The following is a 20,962-nucleotide window of genomic DNA, read 5'->3' as shown; positions in this document are numbered from 1 at the left end:
CCTGAAAAAACAGAGATAGAACAACCCGTAACTTCTGTATAACCAGAATATATATGCAAAACGGGTGGGCAATAATTACAGTACTGTAATTTTAACCGGGTGGGATAATCCTCGCCTCCGTGTCCTTAATAGAATTGAAAATTCTTGGTGCGAATGCTAGCTAATTTTTATTCTATTACAGGACCGGAGGCTTCGTATTATGCTAGTTTAACGCTGATTAAAAACAGAGGATATGTCACCCACCGGTTTATAATAAAACTGTTTAAATGTTGACTCAGATTACCAATCATGCATGATATCTTGTACAGTAGAACCCAACATGAAGGTCTTAGAGGCCATAGCGCCTCGAACAGAATGTGCACCAAAAACCTGAGTATCTACACCCGCCTCCTGCATAACATTTTTTAACCATCTGGCTATAGTAGCCGCAGTAACAGGTTTGTACGGTTTCTGCAGAGCAATCAACAATTGTAGCACACCATCAGGCCTGGTAGACCTGGTACATTCTTCATAAGCCTTAAGGCATTGGACCACACAAAGTTTAGCATTGTCGGGGAAAGCATGATAATCTACACTGCGTGACATGGTTTTAGTTCTAGACGTAATATTAAACGAAACTCCCTCTGGAGTAAATACTCTACCTGTAATATCAAGAGCCTTAACATCCGAGGAACGTCTACAAGCCGCTAGGCAGAACAACATGGCCAGTTTGGCCGATAATTGTTTCCTGGACAACATATTGTTGTCGGGCCATCTGTTAAACAGTGACAGAACCAGCGAGACATCCCACAAGGAAGAATACTTTGGTTTGGGTGGATTAGCTACTCTGATACCCTTTAGTAGTTAACATATTAAAGGATGCATTCCAACAGGTTTGTCCTCGATCTGAGAGTGGCCCACCGATATGGCGGAACGGAAGTTATTAACAGAGTGATACGCCAAACCTTCCGATGCTTTTTCTGACAGGAAGTTTACAATAAAAGGGTAATTCCGCCCCCACGGAATCCACATGCTGTCCCATGCACCAACGAACCCAGCATCCCCAGGCTGAAGAATATCACTTCCTGGTAGAGGGGGCCCACGCTTGGTTGATGAAGCCTGAAGCTTGCTCCGAAAACCCTGGCATTTGCCAACCCTGCCTGAAGGTCTCCAGGCCATCAGAGACAGATGCCCTGATAGAACCATCTGGTGCTTCTGTCCATGAGGACCCTGGAGCATTGTCGAGGACCATGGGATCCGCCTGGGGAAGTCGCAACTCGCCTCCTGCAACAGCGGGAACCAAGGCTGCGACTTCCACAATGGGGTCACTAATATCAATTCCGCCTTCTGGCGCATCACCCGAGTGAACACGCGAGGAATGAGAATGAAGGGTGGAAACGCATAATTCAATTTCTGAGTCCACTCCTGAGCAAAGGCATCCGTCGCCAGAGCCAATGGGTCCGGCCTCCAGCTGAAAAACTTTGTCATTTGACGGTTCAGCCTGGAGGCAAACAGGTCGATCTCGCACAACCCCCATATCTCCTGAAACCACTGGACCACCCGTGGGAGGAGTTGCCAGTCGCTGTAGTCCTTGAGGTGGCCTGAGTTCCAATCCGCCACTACATTGGACTGACCCAGAATGTATTCTACTATGACCGAAATCTGATGACTCAGGCAATAATGCCAAAAGGCCTTCGCTATCTCTACCAGCATTGAGGACCTCGTGCCCCCCAGTTTGTTGATGTACCGTACTGCTGATATGTTGTCCATCCGAAGAAGGATGCAACATGAGACCTGCCTGGGAGATAGTGTCCGGATCGTAAAAGATCCTGCGAGGAGTTCTAGACAATGTGAGTGTAGATTTAACTCTTCTAGGGACCAACGTCCCCATGTGGAAATATTTCCGCAGCGCGCTCCCCACCCCCAACGGCTGGCGTCGGATTCTATGACCACTTTCGGTAGAGAGCCGAAAATCGCTCTGCCGTTCGACGCTTCTACGTGGGCCAACCACCACTGCATCTCCTCCCTCACTTCCTGGGAAAGAGGGACTACATCCGTGTATGAAAGACCCTTCTGCAAGTGTTGAATTTTGAGTCGCTGAAGGGCCCTGTAGTGTAGAGGTCCCGCAAATATTTCCTGAATGGACGACGCAAGAAGTCCCACTATCCGGGCAATCACCCCGAGAGAAACCATTTGCTTGGTCAGGAAGGATTTCCTTTCTAATATCCCGAAGTTTGGAACTTGGAAGACTGAGCTGGGCCGTCTGAGAGTTTATGACGAACCCCCTGTAACCACCGCCTTTCTTCTGCACCAGAAAAATATTGCTGCAGAAAACGCGAGGGCCCTCGTCACAAGGTGCTATCGCGTGTTTCTGCAGCAATCCTATTTCTGAATCCATGAAATCGCACTCTAGTTGGGAAAAAGAAAGCTGTTTGGGCCGATGAACCTGACAAGGAGTCTGGAAGAACTCTAGATGGAAACCCTGAACTGTCTGCAAAACCCAGGCATCCTGTGATAGTTGAACCCAATTGTGATAAAACTGCTGAATACGTACCCCCAATGGAAGAAGTAATAAGTCTGGAGCGCTCACCTGAAGACTCGGTGTTCTGGAATCCTCCTCGATAGGATCCCTTGTTAAATGAAGCGTTGCCTGGTGGGGTAGAAGGTGCCACCGCGGGTAGAGTCCCACTCTCCCCTGCCACGGCCGAAGTCTCCTCGCTGAGGACCTTGGGAAAATTGACAGCCAAACGTGCGTCCCCGGCCTCGTCCAGCCCTGTTGAAAACCCCAGCCTGGAATACACACATGATTCCTGCCTGAGCTTTGTCCAGGATCGTGAAAGTGCCCACGTATTTCGCCACATCTTTGACAAAGCGGTCGCCGAAGAGGTTTCCGTCCGCCAATGGGCCAGGCTCCGCCGCCGCCAACTCCGTAAGGTTAGAGTCCATGCGCATCAGAATGGACTTCCGGCGCTCCGTGGAGATTGGGCAGTTGGCATTACCTAATAGGCAGATTGCCTGCTGGGTCCAGCCCGCCAATACATGGGAATCAACAGCGGTGCCCGATTCCTGCACCTCTAGAGCCATCTCCAATATCTTGGCCATGGGACCGACCACATCAAGAAGCTTGTCTTGGCACCCTCGCCAGGCGCGATCTATACCCTTCTTGGGGTCTTTGGCAAACTTTTTAAGGAAAGTTAGCAGACTGGAGTCAATTTCTGGCGTTTCAGCCACCTTGTCCGAAAGATCCGGTCAGGGACATTCAAACCGCAGTCTATTGCGCACTTCCTCGTCAAAACTTTTGCGCAAGTTCTCATGCAGGTACGCTGCCACCTCCGGGGCAGGCAACCAATCGGAGGACCTAGGATGAACAATGTCCGAGGGGTTGAAGGTGAAAGGCGTAGGAGCCGTCTGTGGAGTCTCCACATTCTTAGCCTTCCTAGATTTCTTCTTGGGAGGGGAATCATATGGGGTGTCCGATGAGGTGGAACCAGGTTTCGAGTCGGTATCCTGACCCTTCTCTCTCTCCGTCTCAGGGCGCGGAAGTGATGAGTAAGAGGCAGAATGAGGCCAGGACTTTGGCTGTGGCCCTTCCGCCGGAACTCCAGCTGGGGGTAGTGAAGCCATGATGCTTCGCGAACCTCTCCAACTGCCTAGTAATAGGCTTCAATGCAGTCGCCAATGCCTGCTGCACAGTTCCCGGAACTGCCTTCTCCAGGGCCTTGTTGACTGACTCCTGCACGGAAGCGTCCAGGGCCTCAACAATATTTTCCTCGATGGAAGGTGTACCTACTTCCTCCTCGTATAAGGCGTCATCCTCCTCATAGTGCACCCAATTTTCCATGGTGGAGCCAAATTTATAGACGTACTTGCTCATAAGGCAACAGTAAGGAGGAGTAAGGGGGGGGGGGGGGACCAACCCACAGTACAACAGCACAGGTACCTAGCTCCTCAGCCAAAGCTGCATCTCAATTATTACAGCCCCCAGGGCGTAGTGGAGCCAAAAGAGCAAGAAAAAGTCCAAGGAGGTGTGCTCCCTCCAGGCCCAGGTCATTTTTGCAGCCAGCCAGGCGTAAAGCAGTGCTCTCTTAATGAAACTCAGCCTGGAATGGCAAAAACGAAAGAAAAACAGAAAACGGGCAGTTACGACATGCGTAGCCCAAATCCTACCAAAATAGCCCAATTGGGCTACGCACGTGGAAACCTAAACAAAAAGTAAAAGTAACAGGCTCCCAGCGTCACCGGCATATGAGGGGAGCCTTAGCGCTATCACAACATGTAAATTTCACCCGCCGAAGGCGGGGCGGTACCGTGTGCAATGAACCTGCATAAGCGCTAACGCGCTGAAAGTGAAACTGACAAGGCGGCCGAGCGCCGCGTCTAACACTCGTTCTTTCGATCGTGACAAACGACGCGATGCACACCCATCGCCGTACCCGGTGCACTTAAGCAAGCTCACCACTCATTCCCGCTCCCAGCGGGAGCCTCGTAGCGCCAAAGGCGCGAGATCAGACTCACCACAGCGGTCAATGCAATACTCGTGATTTGAAAGTAAGAGCGGCGTTAAGACTTGCTCAGGAATACAATAACCATGCGCCGCTTGCAGCAATCAACGCATCAATCATAAAGTCACACATCAATAATGCCAATAACGGAGCTCTCAACTGTCTGCGTGAGCAGCAAAGAAAGAGGACTGGTTCCGGTATTACTGGCTCTTATGGGGCTCTGCAGGAAGTGATGTGGTGCATGCATCATGGGAAATGTAGTTTGTTTTGCATAAGAAAATTTCTCATTGGCTGCTGTGAGTAGCAATAAATAAGAAAGAGAAGCATAATACGAAGCCTCCGGTCCTGTAATAGAATTCCACTGGGTATTACATCTCGCTTTCAGTGCCAGTTGAGGATGTGGGTGGAGCCAATTGAATAAGTGGGTTACGCCAGAAAAGGAATGGGGTGGAGCTAGGGAAAGTGGGTGTGGCCTCCTACAAAAATTTGAGCACCCGGACTTAATATTTTACAAATTAAGCACTGGACTGCGCAAAGCTTCGTTGGCAAAACACGGTCCACGCGCAGTTTGCGGCAGGCTAAGCTGGCTATAATGTTTCACCCAACAGTGCAGAAATGTCACTGAAGTCACGACAGTGTCACGAGTATTCAGTCTCATTATTTGTATACCAGTACGTTTAGGTTACAAGGGCACTAGGATCCTGCCCTTCCATTTCTAGTGCTTTGCAGCCGTTTGAAGATCTTCTTAGAATTTCTCGCGGCTCAAATGGGTGTAATTTCTGATATTAAGATGTCTTCCTCGTCGTCATTGCTTTATTTTTGCTCGGGATAGAGTCTCACTCATAGTCGTTGAATGTGACTCATAATTACACCGACGTTATGAAAATGTCACACAACCAATCTGAAACTATGGCAGAAATGCTTTTAAATCCTACAAGGCAGGTCATTCCTACACGTCCTTTATATCTGCGATGTAATCTATGATTTTAAGGCGCCAGAAGATTCCCTATATCCGTATCGGGGATTTCAAACCAAACCTCAGCTTCCACTGCCAAACTGTCCAGTCTCACCCTCGTCGTTTGTGAAGCTGGAGTCCACCACAAGCTTTTCTGGGTCAATCTTATGATACAGCCTCAAGACATACAAACCTATTCCAGTAATGCTCCGGAGAGTCAACGGGGACAGGTCTCCATATTGCGGACGTCTGAAGGAACTGGTCAGAGAGCTGTGCTGTGGGACGCATCAGGCTAGCGGAGAAAGCCGGAGACTGCAGGAGTCGGACTCGGTGAGCCCGAGAAGCGCGGGGCCTCTGGTGAGAGCGGCGGCAGGGGCACAGTACCGGAGAGTACGAAACACGATTACTGCTCCTACGACATACACCTCGTCCTAAACGCAACAAATCATAAGGAATACCTGCTGTCTCTGTTGATTTCAGAAAAAGGACGCTGAACATCAACTCACTCCCTCAAACATCACACAGCACCTGGAGCCTATTTCAGCTCTGCTTCTGCTGCCCTCCTCCGCTGCGCACCCACTGCCCTCTCACCCCGGCCAGGCTCATCTCTTACCTCCAAGCGTCGCCCTTCCTTCACCCGGCTCCCTTAGTCGCTGTGAGCTCTGCGTCCAGTGCTGACGCACGGCCAGGGCCCAATCACAATACACTGCTCCCGTGCGGGAAGCTCAGAAATACAAGCCAGAATTAATAGTACGCATGCGTACAATCATACGCATGCGCTCACGAGACAATAGGGCGCAAACGGCCCCACTGCTGTTGTGAGAGTGCGTGACCCGCGAGGGGGGAGACAAAGCGTCGCCGTAGATGAATGGCCGCCGCAGTCGTCAGCCAAGCCGCGACCGGAGCTGCGAGGGGTCGACAGGGCCCGGGGTGAGTGATGTGACCGGACTTCGCTGTCCCAACGGCGATTATAAGGAGAATGCAATGGAAATATAAAGGCCGCACGGGGGTGCAGCATCGACACATTGGGGGGGGGTGACTTAACTTATGCCGTGGCCCTTCGTCCTCTATTATTGTGATCCCTCTTTAGGGAGGGAGGGGGGTCACGTTATTCCTTCCCTCACTGTGATTAAACCTCGGGCGGTTATATGATTCTAATCTTCATGGGACTTAAGCGTTGACCCGCATAAGTTCGAGACATCTATCATCAGGGGTAGCAGTCCTCTTTCGCCTACTTCCTCGATATATCCAAAGATCAGCTTAGAGAATTTGCTATGGAAGTTCTTTTTTGGCTTGGTTTATTTGTACGATCGGTCTATCTATGTGAGCATAGATAGCTCAAGGCACTCTGGATTGCACCTCAGAGAGTACATGTGCTCTTTAATATTAAAGTATTTTTTTTTTTTTAGTTCAATGATGACTGTTTTGTAGCTTTTTGAATGTTATTGCCCATTTCAATGGTACATATCTTCTCCAAACTTGGAAAGTGAAATCCAGTGTTGGTCTTGCAAGGTTTTGAACCACCGTTATCTCGGTTGCACGCAAGCTGCAGGTGCAGGAGATCTTTATTTTTAAAAACTTTGTCATGATTCGACAGTATCAAACGATCATGTTTTTGTACAGAGACCGGTGCTTGTTGTATAATGTGATTCCTTCCCCCTGAAGGGGCGGTGATTTACAGACTTACTATACGCGATGGAGCTCAGTCCAAATCAGCTTTTTCAAAACAAGTAGACTGTGACAGCTGATTCTGCGCCTCAACAGTACAACAGCTGTGCCCCAGCCACAATCAGGGACGTCACTCTCGTCATGCCTTTGTTCTTTGCTGTCCTGAATTAAAGTTAATCCTAACCGCAGTTGTGGAGCCTTCCTTGCTCAGTCACAGATGGTCCTATTTGTTTTGATACCCGATGGGCACTTGACTTTTCCCCTCTATTTTTCGTCATTCCATAAACGCCATTTAATGACAAGCCTTCTCTATATTTAGAATTGAGAAGTTTTTCTGTTTTCAACCCCCCCCCCCCCAAAAAAAAATAGGAACATGATCGTTAGATCAGTGTTTTGTTTATCAGCCAGTCAGCACGTTTTTTTTGGATGCACTGGAGTCAGTGTAGGGTATTGCTTGCAGAGGGACGTCGGTTGTGTGTGTGCGTCATGTTTAAACTGATGTGAGAATATGTCTCTGGGTAGTGGAGGCTTGTTGTGGTGGTGTATATGCAGAGCTAGTGGGGTTGATTTCTTGGATGTTGGTGGTAGACCACTGTGTTGTTTCATTGTAAGGTCACTTGGTGTGAATCGTTCCTCCGAGTTTGTGCACCTGGAGGCTGTGTATGTGTGTTTGCGGATGCATGATTATAGCGGGGAGCCAGGAGGCTTGCATGACCTTGCATTCCCGGTGCGTGACAGTCACATATTGTCGAATATAGCCGGTTAGCTGTAATTTTTCAGTCTGGTTTGATAGCACAGCAATTAAACCATTCCTTATTTCATCAACAGAAAACGCAATTTAGGAAGTGTTTCTGAGAGATGAGCTTTGGCTCCGCCCATGTATTGTTTACCTTGAATATAGTATGTGGGTGGAAGGTGAGTGCTTGTGTGTCACTTTTTGTCTTGTGGGAAAGTGTATGCTCAGTACAGCAGGACTGAATTGGCTATAGTGACAGACCAGTGATCAAGGCCATAGTCTAGATCGGTTTATTATGAAAAGTTATTTTAAAAAAAGGCAGTATGGGCCAGATCTATTTATTGTAACAATCGAATTTTAAAGCCAACAGTTCTTTAAGGGTAGATTGTTATTGCACTGGGATAAAGCCTGACAACACATATTTTGTTTAATGAAATCTCACAGAAAGCTTTATTGGGCAATGGTTTTGGTACTGTTAACTCATTTCACAAACCCCAGGAAGGGTAGAACGTTTTCATTGTAATTATCATTTTAGGTTCTCTTAGCAGGGGTTGTTTTTGGCTTGGCTAACTCTAATATTTGAGAAAAACCAAAGGGGATGATGAACGGAGTGTTGAACATTGCAAGCACTCACCCCCAGTCAACTCATCTGGGTTTAATCCATCATCATTCTTTAGCTCACTACGCCACCCCAGTTCAGACATGGCCATATGTCAGTTGACTGGGGGTGAGTGCTTGCAATGTTTAACACTCCGTCCATCATCCTCTTTGGTTTTGCTTTGTTCGCCCTAAGTTGGCAGGGTATGCCCAGACGTGGGTCCCTTGCTCACTTTGCCACTGGATTCAAGATAGCCTGGCTGATGACGGCTGAGTAGCCAGAGGGCTTGCAATGTTCAACACTTCGTCCATCATCCCCTTTGGTTTTGCTAACTGTAATATTGTATCTATTTGTAACTTTATGACTTGATACCTGATTATTGCCTTTTGGCGAAACCATATGCTCAGTACAGTAGTCGTTTGAGTGGATTGTTATTACACAGTGTTAATGACTGTAGATAGGTATTGTACTACATGGGATCTAACAGGTTAATGTAGTAGACAAGCCCATTGGCGTTGGTCACCCCCTCCGACCAACCCTGGATGGGAGAATATTTTCATTTAGATAATCCTTGGTAATCCTCTTTGTCAGGGGTGTTTGTTTTGTAAGGGACAATTTTGTACATCATTATAATTATGATTGTTTGCCTTTTGCTTGCCTTGCAGGAAAACATATGCAGAATATAGTATGTCTGAGCTGGTTATGTTGGAAAAACAATGGTAAAGGCTGTAGCCCAGATTAATTCATTGAGAAATGTTATGTTTATTCTGAAGAGTTACAACAAAGAATGTAGACTTGACTTATTTATTGCGAGAAACCAATGTTAAAGCAAATGGGTGAATTGTTATTACACTGCGTAAAAACCTATGAACAGGTATTTTGGTACATGGATTACCGTAGTAAGGAATAGGTTTGTGGTAGTTACACCTTCTAACATACCCAGGGGATAGACGGTTGGGCCCTCATAAGTTTGTATATTGCTTTTCCAACTTAATTGTGTGCATATTTATAATTGTATTTACTATGTGCCTGAGAGGTGCCTTGTGGAAAAGCTTGTGCTTGATACAACGTGCCTTGGAGGGTAACTTGTTATTGCGCCATGATAAAGCCTGCAAACTGATTATATTTTTTTTACCACAACATGTCACAAATTGACTTATTAGTCAAAAGATTTGGTGTTGATGATCCCTTTTGACAAACCCTGGGGTTAATACTTGCTAGACCCTATTAGGAGATATTCAAAGAACTAGTTTTGAGGACAGTATTTTGCCTGATCACATGTGAATTACCATGCAAAAATGATTGTGTTCCAGTATGTGTTGGCGGGCTACTCCTTTAGTTTTCCTTTTATATGTCCCCATGTATTACTTTCTTACAACCCACTTCTTTTTACTTTATAAGAGTGCCCTGCAGCTCCCTACACAGTGCTGCCAAGCCACATGGCATTCATATATCAGAGTGTGTCGCATGGCTCCTGCTTCAAAAGCGGGTTTCCAAATTGGAATGCTATTGTCCATGGTAAATCATTGTTTTACCATTCCAAGATGGCCACCGCATATAGAAGCATTATGTCAGCAATCTTGGATTGGTGCAACAGTGATACACTATGCAGAAAATTGCTCCATTATTTACTGAGCACCCATCTTGGAATGGTATTGAGCATGGTGTGTCATTATACCAATGCAGTATGGCTAACATGTTGCTTCTAAACATGGTGGCCGTATTCGAACTTTTTAAAAATTACAATACACTGTGCATACCATTGCAAGAAGGCTGTCCACTGGGGGGCAGGAGGGGTGGGGGGGTTGTAGATTATATGAATAATCTGGAAGGAGACATTGATTACAACAACATCTCCAAAGTTTACCAGGTTATTCTGAAATAAAGCAGGGCTGCTACTGAAACAGCTTAAGTTAGTTACACAAGAAATGCAGTTGAACAGCATCTAATTCCATGCACAATCAAGATATATAACACACGGTAACTCACATGAGACGCACTCGAGACGAGCGACATGTTACCAGCCTTTTATTTCAGGTACAGTTGTGCGATGAATGTCGGTACAATTCAGCAGCTTTCCAACCAGCCTGACGCGTTTCAGGTTTCCCCTTTCTCTAAGGCTTGAGGTAAGTTTGTGCTGTGGCGTGCAGCAACTCCCATAAATGCGATAATGTCATGCCCCTTAATTTGGCAAATTCAAGACTTTTGGGAGTTGTAGTGCACACATTTTCACTCCGTATTTTGGTGCACTGATGACTGCTGTCGATAAAGCCCCCACTGGGCCCCCGCAAGCATACACAACTTTAATCCTTTGTCGTTGCTCCATAAACGAGGATGGTGTATCCAAACCTCATGGCCTCCTAATTATTATGAAGTAGTGCAGTCTCGGCGGATGAGCGTCTGCCTCAATTTGTAAACACACAGTAACTCACATGAGACGCACTCGAGACAAGCGACAGGTTACCAGCCTTTTATTTCAGGTACAGTTGTGCAATGAATGTCGGTACAATTAAGCAGCTTTCCAACCAGCCTGACGCGTTTCAGGTTTCCCTTTTCTCAAAGCGGGGGCTTTATCGACAGCAGTCATCAGAGCGCCAAAATATGGAGTGAATATTTGTGCACTACAACTCCCAGAAGTCTTGAATTTGCCAAATTTAGGGGTGTGACATTATCGCATTTATGGGAGTTGCTGCACGCCACAGCACAAACTTACCACAAGCCTTTTGAGAAAATCCCAGAATGCAACATGGGGTTTGCACATCGGTTTCAGAGATGTAGTCCTCTTTTGTTGTTAAGTGGCCATATCCAATCACAGCAAACCTACCTGTTTAAAATCGACATCCTGACGGAATGTGCAGGCTTTTATAACAAGCTGATGAAGGCAGCATGCCGTAAACGCGTTCCTTGTTAATAAAACATCTCTGATGGGGTCCCGTGAGTGCAGCGTTTCTTCTTTTGGAAACTGGTGCATTGATATATAATCTATGGCGGGAGGATGGTTTGCTCACTAAGCTTCTGTAAACCATGCCTCCATTCAATTTTTAGGAAGCGCATGGAAGCTACTTCTGTTTATATTCTTCCAGTTCCTCTGATACAGACCCATGAAAGATAGTTGACTATTGCAGAACATATTGACCACATAATTTGTATATGTTTTAGTCTGCATACAGTTAAAAAGCTCATGTTACTTTGAACAGGCCTTTGGGCTCTAGATTTCTGTTGTGCACCCTAGCACATTCATTGCACCAAACCATGACCCTTTTAGCATACAACAAGACCTGTGTTAAATGCGTAATTATAGAAACACATAGTAAAAAGGCAGCCATACATCACTATCATAGGGTACATTAATGTGGGCAACATAACATTAAAATGTATTTGAGTGTTGTCGAATTCACGAGCGCTGACCAGCACAAAGAAGAATTTCATGATGTAGCTATTTATTGCAGCAGTTTTTGGGCGATAACAAATCAGTGGCGTTACACTGTAAAATAGGTAAATGAAATACTTTGAGAAGGGATGTTTTTAATGGATTTGTTATTGAAAAATTACAGAGTGAGAAGTGAGGGTGTAGGGATTGTTTTCTAGTTCAGAATTCCAAAATCTGGGTGCATAACAGCTAAATTCTTAATTAGCTGGTGTGGCTCTACTGGTCTTCAGAATTTCAGGGATCAGTTATAATTTGCTGCTTGTGCAGAACCCAGCTTTCTAATACTTTTGTCATGTATTGGTACTAGTTGGTGTAAACTTATATTTCCTGATATGCAGGGAATTGTTTACTCTCCATGTGCTGCTCTAGACAGATGATTAAAGTAAGGGTGCGCCCAAAACAATAAGACATAAAGTCTATAATATTATTCAAAATTCTTTTACCTCCTTATTTCATTCCAAAACACCTCTTCTTTTTTTTTTTTTTTTTTTTTTTTCTTCACTACTTTTCAAGGTAGCTAAATGTGCAACAGTGTCAGGTAGGGCAAGTAGTGTCCTCCACATCAGTCATCATAATCGGGATTCAACATGTTACATGTTGATGAAATCATGTCCCTTGCTCTGGCAGACACTCTACGTTTTACCAAAAAGTAGGCCTTGGGTAAACCAATAGCAAATTGCGATATGGAAAGACGGTTGTGACTGTGCTAGACATAAGCTTTCTTCTCTTTCGATACACAGAGGACACATATTGCATTTGAATTGATACACCCTGAAGTTCATTTTTGAATGAAGAACGTTGGCTGTGGCTGGAATTGGTTTTATATGAAAAATGTTTTGGAATGAATTAAAGAAGATACACACATTTTTAATAATATTACTGGACTTTGTCTTATTGTTTTGGGTGTACCACTATTATTATAATCACGTTTATCTGTTTAATAGAAGTATCTTTAGCATCTGATACTATATAGAGTGTGCACCAGATCTATGATTGAGGGATAGCGTGGGATGTGCGATTGAAAATAAAATATATCACAGCACTCTGAATATAGTCCAGTAAGTCAATTTAGTCCAATGAGTCAGGATCACGAAAAAGTTCAATCCAAGTTTTATTGTATGTAATTCGAGGTCTTCAGTGACACAGTAACATCAAAGGGCGCAGCCAACGTGTGTTTCGTCACCTGTGTGACTTCTTCATGGTTGTAAGATTATACAATACAATAAAAATCATTCCAACCCTTCATATTCTTGTATATAAAAATCTCTGCCAGTTGGCAGGAACTATCATGCTTGGTGAACGTGAAAAATTAAGTAAAGAAAAGAGTTTACATTTCCTTGAAGTATACCCGTAGGCATGACACCCTGGTACGTGATTGTGTTATAGAGATTAGAAAGAGAGGATATTAAAGTGCTCCATGTGCAGCGAAACCAAAAAGGCAGAACCCGTCTGCCATGTCAAAACACGGTATTGTATAAAGATATAGGTGTGTCAGACACCTGTCACCCAAAGATACAAACATAGTCCTATTGCTTGAAGAACACAAGCCTCTTGTGCTAAATATCACAAAAGTCCGTAGATATCAAATGTTTGTGAGTGGCGATCTCCCGATCTTTACTCCAAAATTTTCTTTTGTATTGTTTGGGAAGAGAACCAAACATAGCCATTAATCCCTTCAGCGCGGCGCGGATTACTGCGCCGTGCTGAAGGTTCCGTGCGCGGGCGGGGCCGTGATGGAGCGGTTCTGTCATGCGCACAGCACAACCGACGCGCATGACGGAACCGCTCCGTCACTCGCATCGAAGGGGTTAAGTATAAATAAATGTGTTTTGATATTAAAACCTGCATCCAGTTCAATTGAGTTTCTGTGCAAGAGAGCAGAAACCAACCTGTCTAATAGATAATAGTCATGAACTAATGAGTTGTCAGGCCAATATTTTATTGTTTCATTTTACTGATTCAATTCGGCTCCCAAATTTAATCTACAAAAGGGAACATATGAACCCATTAGATGCATAAGTATGTGTGAGTGTCTTTAATAGAAACCGTCTGTGCGTTCATTTAGTCTGGTTACAGTATCCCTAGATTTGTCTACCCACCTCTGTGATGAAAGTAATATTCCTAAACACAAGTGGAAGGTGCTATAAGTGTCTCCGCGGTCCCATAAATTAGTGGTTGTGAACAACCATTAAAATATTTAACTGTAATGCGATGAGAGTATTTAAAAACGTCAGAAGGTGTAGAGGGAAAATATTCTAAATTGTCCCACCGAAAAGATGCTCACCTAAGGGTGGTCATTTAAAGTCCTAATTATTATAAGTTGCATTTCCACTTCTGGGTGGACTCCATATATCTTCTTTCAGGTTTAGCCTCCAAAATCCTGGCTGGCACAACCTAGAACTTCCATTAAGATTTATGAGTTTTCAGTGGTTTGTGCCTTCATCGCACCTGGTTACTTCTCCATAGATCAAAGAATCAAAAAAGGGGGCTTCTGTTCCTAAGAGAGGAGAATAAGTGATACTAACAGGTGTGTCTGGACTTGTATCATGAGGACAGTCTACATGACTGTCTCATGTTGCCCTCACACATCCCCAAGGGGATGGCATGCTTCCTCATCTCCTCGTTGGGCTGGCGCTGCAATGCCCTACGGGACCCACCGAAGGGTCACTTTGGCAGAGATCTTTTTAAGAGATGCTGTATGATGCGTGCATAGGAGGTGACTAGCGTGGTGGAGTAGTATAACATGGTTGTGGGTTAAAACAGATAGGGGAGGTCACAAACTAGCTTTTAATAAGTAGACCGCCATGTCAGAGATAAAAACCTATAAAAAGCTGATGCTACCCTGGGGGTTTGAAAGGAACCCTGTTAGTCAGTATATGGTACTATGTGGATAGAATACCCTATAGTCGTGAGGTGGCGGCCTCACGTTGGTCTCTCACTCAATGATTTGTCGACATGTTTTTCACCTATGAAGTTGGTCTGAAGGATTCGTGGCGCTTTGTCAGTTCATTAGCATCTATATGAAAAACTACCCCACACAATAATGGTGCCCCTAAAGTGCAACCTACTGTCTGTGTGGTTCAAGGTCCAACCTAAAACTAAATCACTTTTGCTACATCAGGTGTCTAGTAGGTGCCACGTTCAAGTGTGCCCTGGATTTTGGGGTGTGGGCAGTGCATCCACCCTTGCGTATCCGTGTCTCTGGAATTGATGTCATTTGGTGGTTCCTCTAGCGATCCCGGATGACCTGCACAGGGGTAAATGTTAATTATACAAGGCGCGCTTTCAACCGTAACCTTTTTGATTTGTGACTTATCAAATTTTTTTTGTCTTGTTTGTATAAATTCTTTGTAGGCACATACACCTGACTGACCTTACAGTCTTAGCTACCTCCTAAAAGTGCATGCCTGCTCATTGCCACTCTGACTCCTGGGTAGCTTCTAAAGAGAATTCACTATGGCTGCATACCTGCAGGTTCTACTTCGACTAGCATTGAAATTCCCACAGGGCACTATCTTGTCACATCTCAGTGGGCCATATGGAGCCATAAAAGGATTTACTCTTAAACAATGAAGTCCAGAGATTTGACCCCAGTCGCAGTGATGTGAAGTCCATATTGAATGTCTTCATTATGGTTGTTGTCGAAACATCACGTTAGGCTGGATTAAGATGTTAAAAACCTAGTTTTAGAATAGATTAAGTTGTTCCTGCTATTTGAAGGAGGTTACCTAGGAAAATAAGGAATTAATACACACCTGAAATAAGGTCTGAAGGGTTGAGTCTTTTATTTTTTTGATTAGTGGTGTAACTCTTACTTGTCTAAAGGGAGTTTAGAGAAAAAGTGGTGGATTTACCAAATCTCTGGGAGAACAAGCCTTGCAGATCAAGGTGAATAAAAAAGGCAAGCTTACTGTTTCAGCCAAGAGAAGAACATACATTGTTTTTGCGATTGCTACATGTAATATTGTGGGAGGGCAGGTCGAATATACAGACGCGGAGGCTGGATATATTTCCCAAAAGATCGTGTTTTATTATCAGGGGTCAAGGTCTTGGGTTTGATAATAGGGGTTTGGACTTCCTTCTGTTATGTTATGTTATGTTAAAATATTTATACCGCGCACTTTCACCATCGGTTTCTTGGCGCTAAATGACAAATAACAGAAAGCCAGGATGAGATAATTAGCCGTATGCAGATTGGAAGAGCGAGGTTTTCAGAAGTCTGCGGAAGCAGTCATACTTAGGGCAGATGCGAAGAGCTAATGGCAAAGCGTTCCAGGTAGAAGGGGCCAAAACAGAAAAGGAGAGGCCACCATGCTTTTTCCTTTTATACTTGGGAATCTCAAGAAGGTTAAGAGAGGAGGATCGAAGGGTTCTGGAAGGGGTATAACGGGACAGGTTAGAGGAGATGAAGGCCGGGGCAGCCTGTGAGAGGGCCTTGAAGGTAGAACATGCCATCTTGAAAATACATCGTTTGGAAATAGGAAGCCAATGAAGACTGTGAAGGAGGGGAGTGACATGTTGGAATTTCGGCTGGTGAAAAATCAGGCGGGCAGCTTGATTCTGCACCAGCTGTAAACGGTGAAGATGACAAGCCGGGAGACCGGCATATAGTAAGTTGGCGTAGTCAAGCCTGGAAGGGATGAGTGCCATAACAACTAAGGTCAGGGCTTCTTTAGTAAGAAACCTACTGATCTTACGAACCCGCCTAAGATGGAAAAAGCAGGCTGAGGTGACCGCGTTGATTTGTGGCTTCATTGAAAGATCATCAGAGATGATCACCCCCAGGCTTTTGACTGAGCGCACAGGGACCGGAGCGGTCCCCAGGGATAGAGGCCAAAATGAGGAGTTCCAAGGATGGTTGGAGCTGCCAACCAAGACAAGCTCAGTCTTAGTAGGGTTCAGCTTCAAGTGACTATGATACATCCATTCCGCAATGGACAACATAGTCGACTGAAAATTGAGACAGGAGGACGGGGAGGAGTCAATAGGGAAAATCAACTGAAGGTCGTCAGCATAGTTGAAACTAGTAACTGGCGAATCACGGAGGGAAACTAGGAGAGGTTGGAGATACAGATTAAAGAGGAGAGGGGATAATGCAGAGCCCTGTGGGACGCCGCAAGGGAGAGAGGTGTAAGGGGCAGAGAAAGAGGAGAGATGGACGGACTGTGATCGCTGATGAAGAAAGGATCTGAGCCAGTCAAGGGCCACTCCCTGAATGCCGGCATTGTGGACACGGTCGATCAGAATGGTATGATCGACCGTGTCAAAAGCCGCCGAGAGGTCCAACAGGACAAGGGCCTGAGAGGTGTTATTGTCGGCACCCTTCCTGAGGGTATCCATGACTGCTACTATGACCGCCTCGGTGGAGTGGAGGGGTCTGAAGCCCGCCTGCTGAGAGTCCAAGAAACCAGATTCCTCAATGAATGAGCTCAAACAGCGGGTGACATAGGTCTCCAAAATTTTTCCCAAGTAGGGGAGAAGGGAGATGGGTCTGTAATTGCTGAGTGTAAGGGGATCAGTGTTAGGTTTTTTTAAAATGGGAACGATAGATGCTTGCTTAAAGGAGAGAGGGACCTCCCCAGTAGCAAGAGAGTTATTGAGAAGAGCAAGGGGAGGGCCTGGGCATGTTAGGAAGGCTTCTCTCAGAATCTGAGGGGGACAACAATCGTTGGGGGAGCCTGATTTGACTTTAAGAAGAAGAGAGATAAATTCTTGTGAAGAGATAGGGGGGAATCTAGACAAGGAACTAGTGTTTTTAGGGGGGAGGGGGGGCGGAGTGGGGGATGCCGGGGTCGGAATGTTGTTTTTTATTGTGAGGATCTAGTCTATGAAGTACGAGTTAAGTGAGTCGCAGAGAGATTGAGTCGGCAAAGGCTGGGGGGTGACCCTATCCGGCAGAGATAACTCATTAACAGCAGAAAAGATGGTTTTGGAATTGTTGTTGGAATCCAAGATGAGTTGAGAATAATATGTCGTTTTGGCTGCCAAGATCGATAATTTATACAACTTCAACGCCTCAGTGTAAGCTAGTTTTAGTTGAGGGTCATAATGGCAACGCCAGCGGCGTTCAAATTGCCGCAAGGCGAGTTTCTCCGCTTTCAGTTGGTCCGAGAACCAGCGTTGGGCGTCATGAGGGCGCTTAACTTTGATGTTCTTAAAGGGGGCGACTTTGTCGCTGGCCTGACGTAACCAGGTATCGAGGTTGTCAGACTGAGCTGTAAGCGAAGTCGACGGGGTAGGTACAGTGGAGGCTAGTGAGGCATAGAATTCAGCCAGATCCGCTCTGTTCCAATTCCGGGCTCTAAAATTCTTAATCCGGGGGGGAGGGCATATAGTGTGTAAGTGAAGGACAAAAGAAATAAAATAATGATCAGACCAGGAACAGGGAAAGACCAAAGGAGGAGATATGTCGAGGTCAGACATCCAGACCTGGTCCAATATGTGACCTTTGCGGTGGGTAGGAGTGTGAATGAATTGAGAAAGATTCATTCCTTTTAATAAGTCTGTGAATTCCAGCGATGATTGGCTTTCATGAGTGTCCGAAGGCCAATAGTTGAAATCGCCAATTATTATAATATTCGCATAGCTGATAGCTAATTGGGCGATAGAGTCGCTGAAAAGTTTAGGGAAAAGGGGCATATGATCAGGCGGTCTGTAAACAAGAATACAAGCAAAAGATAACTTGGGAGAGGAAAATTTTAAAGCCAGATAATCAGTATTGGGGAGCGGAGTTACGGCAATCTCTGAGAAGGTGTGGGTCGAGCGGATGATAGCTGCCACCCCACCACCGGTCTTCCCTGCAGGCCGATTAGCTTGAATAATGTAATATCCCGAAGGGATTGCTGCAAGGATATCAGGAGCCGAAGTTTCTGAGATCCAGGTTTCAGTTAAAAGGAGAACATCAATAGAACTCTGGTGCAATAACTGAAAAATCTCAAGCTGATTACTTATAAGTGAGCGGGTGTTGAGGTAGTAGATGAGTAAAGAGGAGGTGGTCTGCTGTGTAGAAGGAGAAGGATTGGGGGGAGCACCAAGTATCGGACAGCCAGAGGGAACAAAAATGCCACATGCCTGGGCCATACTAGCAGCTCGAGCAGGTATAGGTCCTGTGGATTTGAGTCTCAGGAGCTCGGAGGAGGAATATGAGTAAAATTGGGCATTATGGCAGGGCCCTGGGCCTGGTCGGCCGCGGACGGGCGCAGACGGGCTTGACTTGTGCGCGACTTCGGCGCGAAGTCGGCGCTCCCGCTGCGCTCGTCCGCTGCGCTTCCTCCATACTGCCATTAAATACTAGGGGGCGAGGGAACACTAGACCGCTAACCTGCAAACGTTACGTGCAGGGCGGAAGTGGTGTCACGAGCGGAAGTGACGCTCCTCGAACTGACCCTCCGCACAAACGGCACAAGCCGGGGCGGAACGGGGTCACGAGGGGATGAAAGTACAGGTGAGTACAGAATAGTGTTCGTTTTAAAATGCTTTTTCAGCGTGCTCAGTTAAAATAAGGTTAACTGCAACAGAAGACATAAATAATAACAAACAGCATCCACAACAGCGCAATAACACGCAGCCTGACTCGCCGCGAATGTCAAAGGGCCTGGGAGCAAGAGTCTCACTATTTATACTTGACAGGCTCAGCAACACTAGACCGCTAACCTGCAAACGTTACGTGCAGGGCGGAAGTGGTGTCACGAGCGGAAGTGACGCTCCTCGAACTGACCCTCCGCACAAACGGCACAAGCCGGGGCGGAACGGGGTCACGAGGGGATGAAAGTACAGGTGAGTACAGAATAGTGTTCGTTTTAAAATGCTTTTTCAGCGTGCTCAGTTAAAATAAGGTTAACTGCAACAGAAGACATAAATAATAACAAACAGCATCCACAACAGCGCAATAACACGCAGCCTGACTCGCCGCGAATGTCAAAGGGCCTGGGAGCAAGAGTCTCACTATTTATACTTGACAGGCTCAGCAACACTAGACCGCTAACCTGCAAACGTTACGTGCAGGGCGGAAGTGGTGTCACGAGCGGAAGTGACGCTCCTCGAACTGACCCTCCGCACAAACGGGACAAGCCGGGGCGGAACGGGGTCACGAGGGGATGAAAGTACAGAATAGTGTTCGTTTTAAAATGCTTTTTCAGCGTGCTCAGTTAAAATAAGGTTAACTGCAACAGAAGACATAAATAATAACAAACAGCATCCACAACAGCGCAATAACACGCAGCCTGACTCGCCGCGAATGTCAAAGGGCCTGGGAGCAAGAGTCTCACTATTTATACTTGACAGGCTCAGCAACACTAGACCGCTAACCTGCAAACGTTACGTGCAGGGCGGAAGTGGTGTCACGAGCGGAAGTGACGCTCCTCGAACTGACCCTCCGCACAAACGGCACAAGCCGGGGCGGAACGGGGTCACGAGGGGATGAAAGTACAGGTGAGTACAGAATAGTGTTCGTTTTAAAATGCTTTTTCAGCGTGCTCAGTTAAAATAAGGTTAACTGCAACAGAAGACATAAATAATAACAAACAGCATCCACAACAGCGCAATAACACGCAGCCTGACTCGCCGCGAATGTCCTTCTCTTCCTGCTTTGTCTCTTCTGAACTTGGATGAGGGCCGGGAAGTGCTTGATCCGCTTCATCCTTCTTGGGTCTGATGCTGGGGCCCGCTTGTCTTGACTCGTCCGTCGTACTGGCTTCCTCCCGGAGGCTCATAGAGGGAGAAGAGAAAGGATGCCGTCAGTGAAACTGTACCTATAGGGAGGGGATTAGAGCTAACCTACCCGTCACCTGCACCACGTATTTGTGAAGTCTAGAGGCTTCAAGGCGCCCACTGTAACTACCATTTGCGATAGACAACCTGCCGTAAAATAATGGAAGTGTTTCTTGCGTAGGTAAATGGTGTCTATTTGCACACGCTAAGGACAATAGGAACCGGCGTGGGGATTTGTGTGGGAACGTTGTCCGGGATGTGCAGTGCAGCCTAATAGAAAGATGTACGTACAGTGGTGTGGACGTCCCGTTCTCCCAACCCGTGCCCGCTTTCTACCCTCCTCTCACCTCCCTCGTATCTGCCCCCACCTTCCCTGGAACTGCCC

At 46.1% G+C, this 20,962-nt stretch overlaps 1 protein-coding gene across 3 annotated transcripts in view; it reads left to right on the top strand.

Moving 5' to 3' along the window:
* Window positions 1-6,209: 6,209 nt before the first annotated feature.
* Window positions 6,210-20,962, top strand: part of ZBED4 (zinc finger BED-type containing 4) — a 102,901-nt gene continuing 88,148 nt past the window's right edge. For all 3 annotated transcript variants that reach the window (XM_085654055.1, XM_085654052.1, XM_085654054.1), the window contains exon 1: window positions 6,210-6,366. The gene's annotated coding sequence lies outside the window, so the exon portion shown is untranslated. The remainder of the gene's footprint in view (window positions 6,367-20,962) is intronic.

The sequence above is a fragment of the Triturus cristatus genome, chromosome 4_1 (genome assembly GCF_964204655.1).
Source record: "Triturus cristatus chromosome 4_1, aTriCri1.1, whole genome shotgun sequence".
Classification (NCBI taxonomy): Eukaryota; Metazoa; Chordata; class Amphibia; order Caudata; family Salamandridae; genus Triturus; species Triturus cristatus.
Note: the sequence above shows the minus strand (reverse complement) of the source record. Positions and strands in the feature narration are given on the sequence as shown.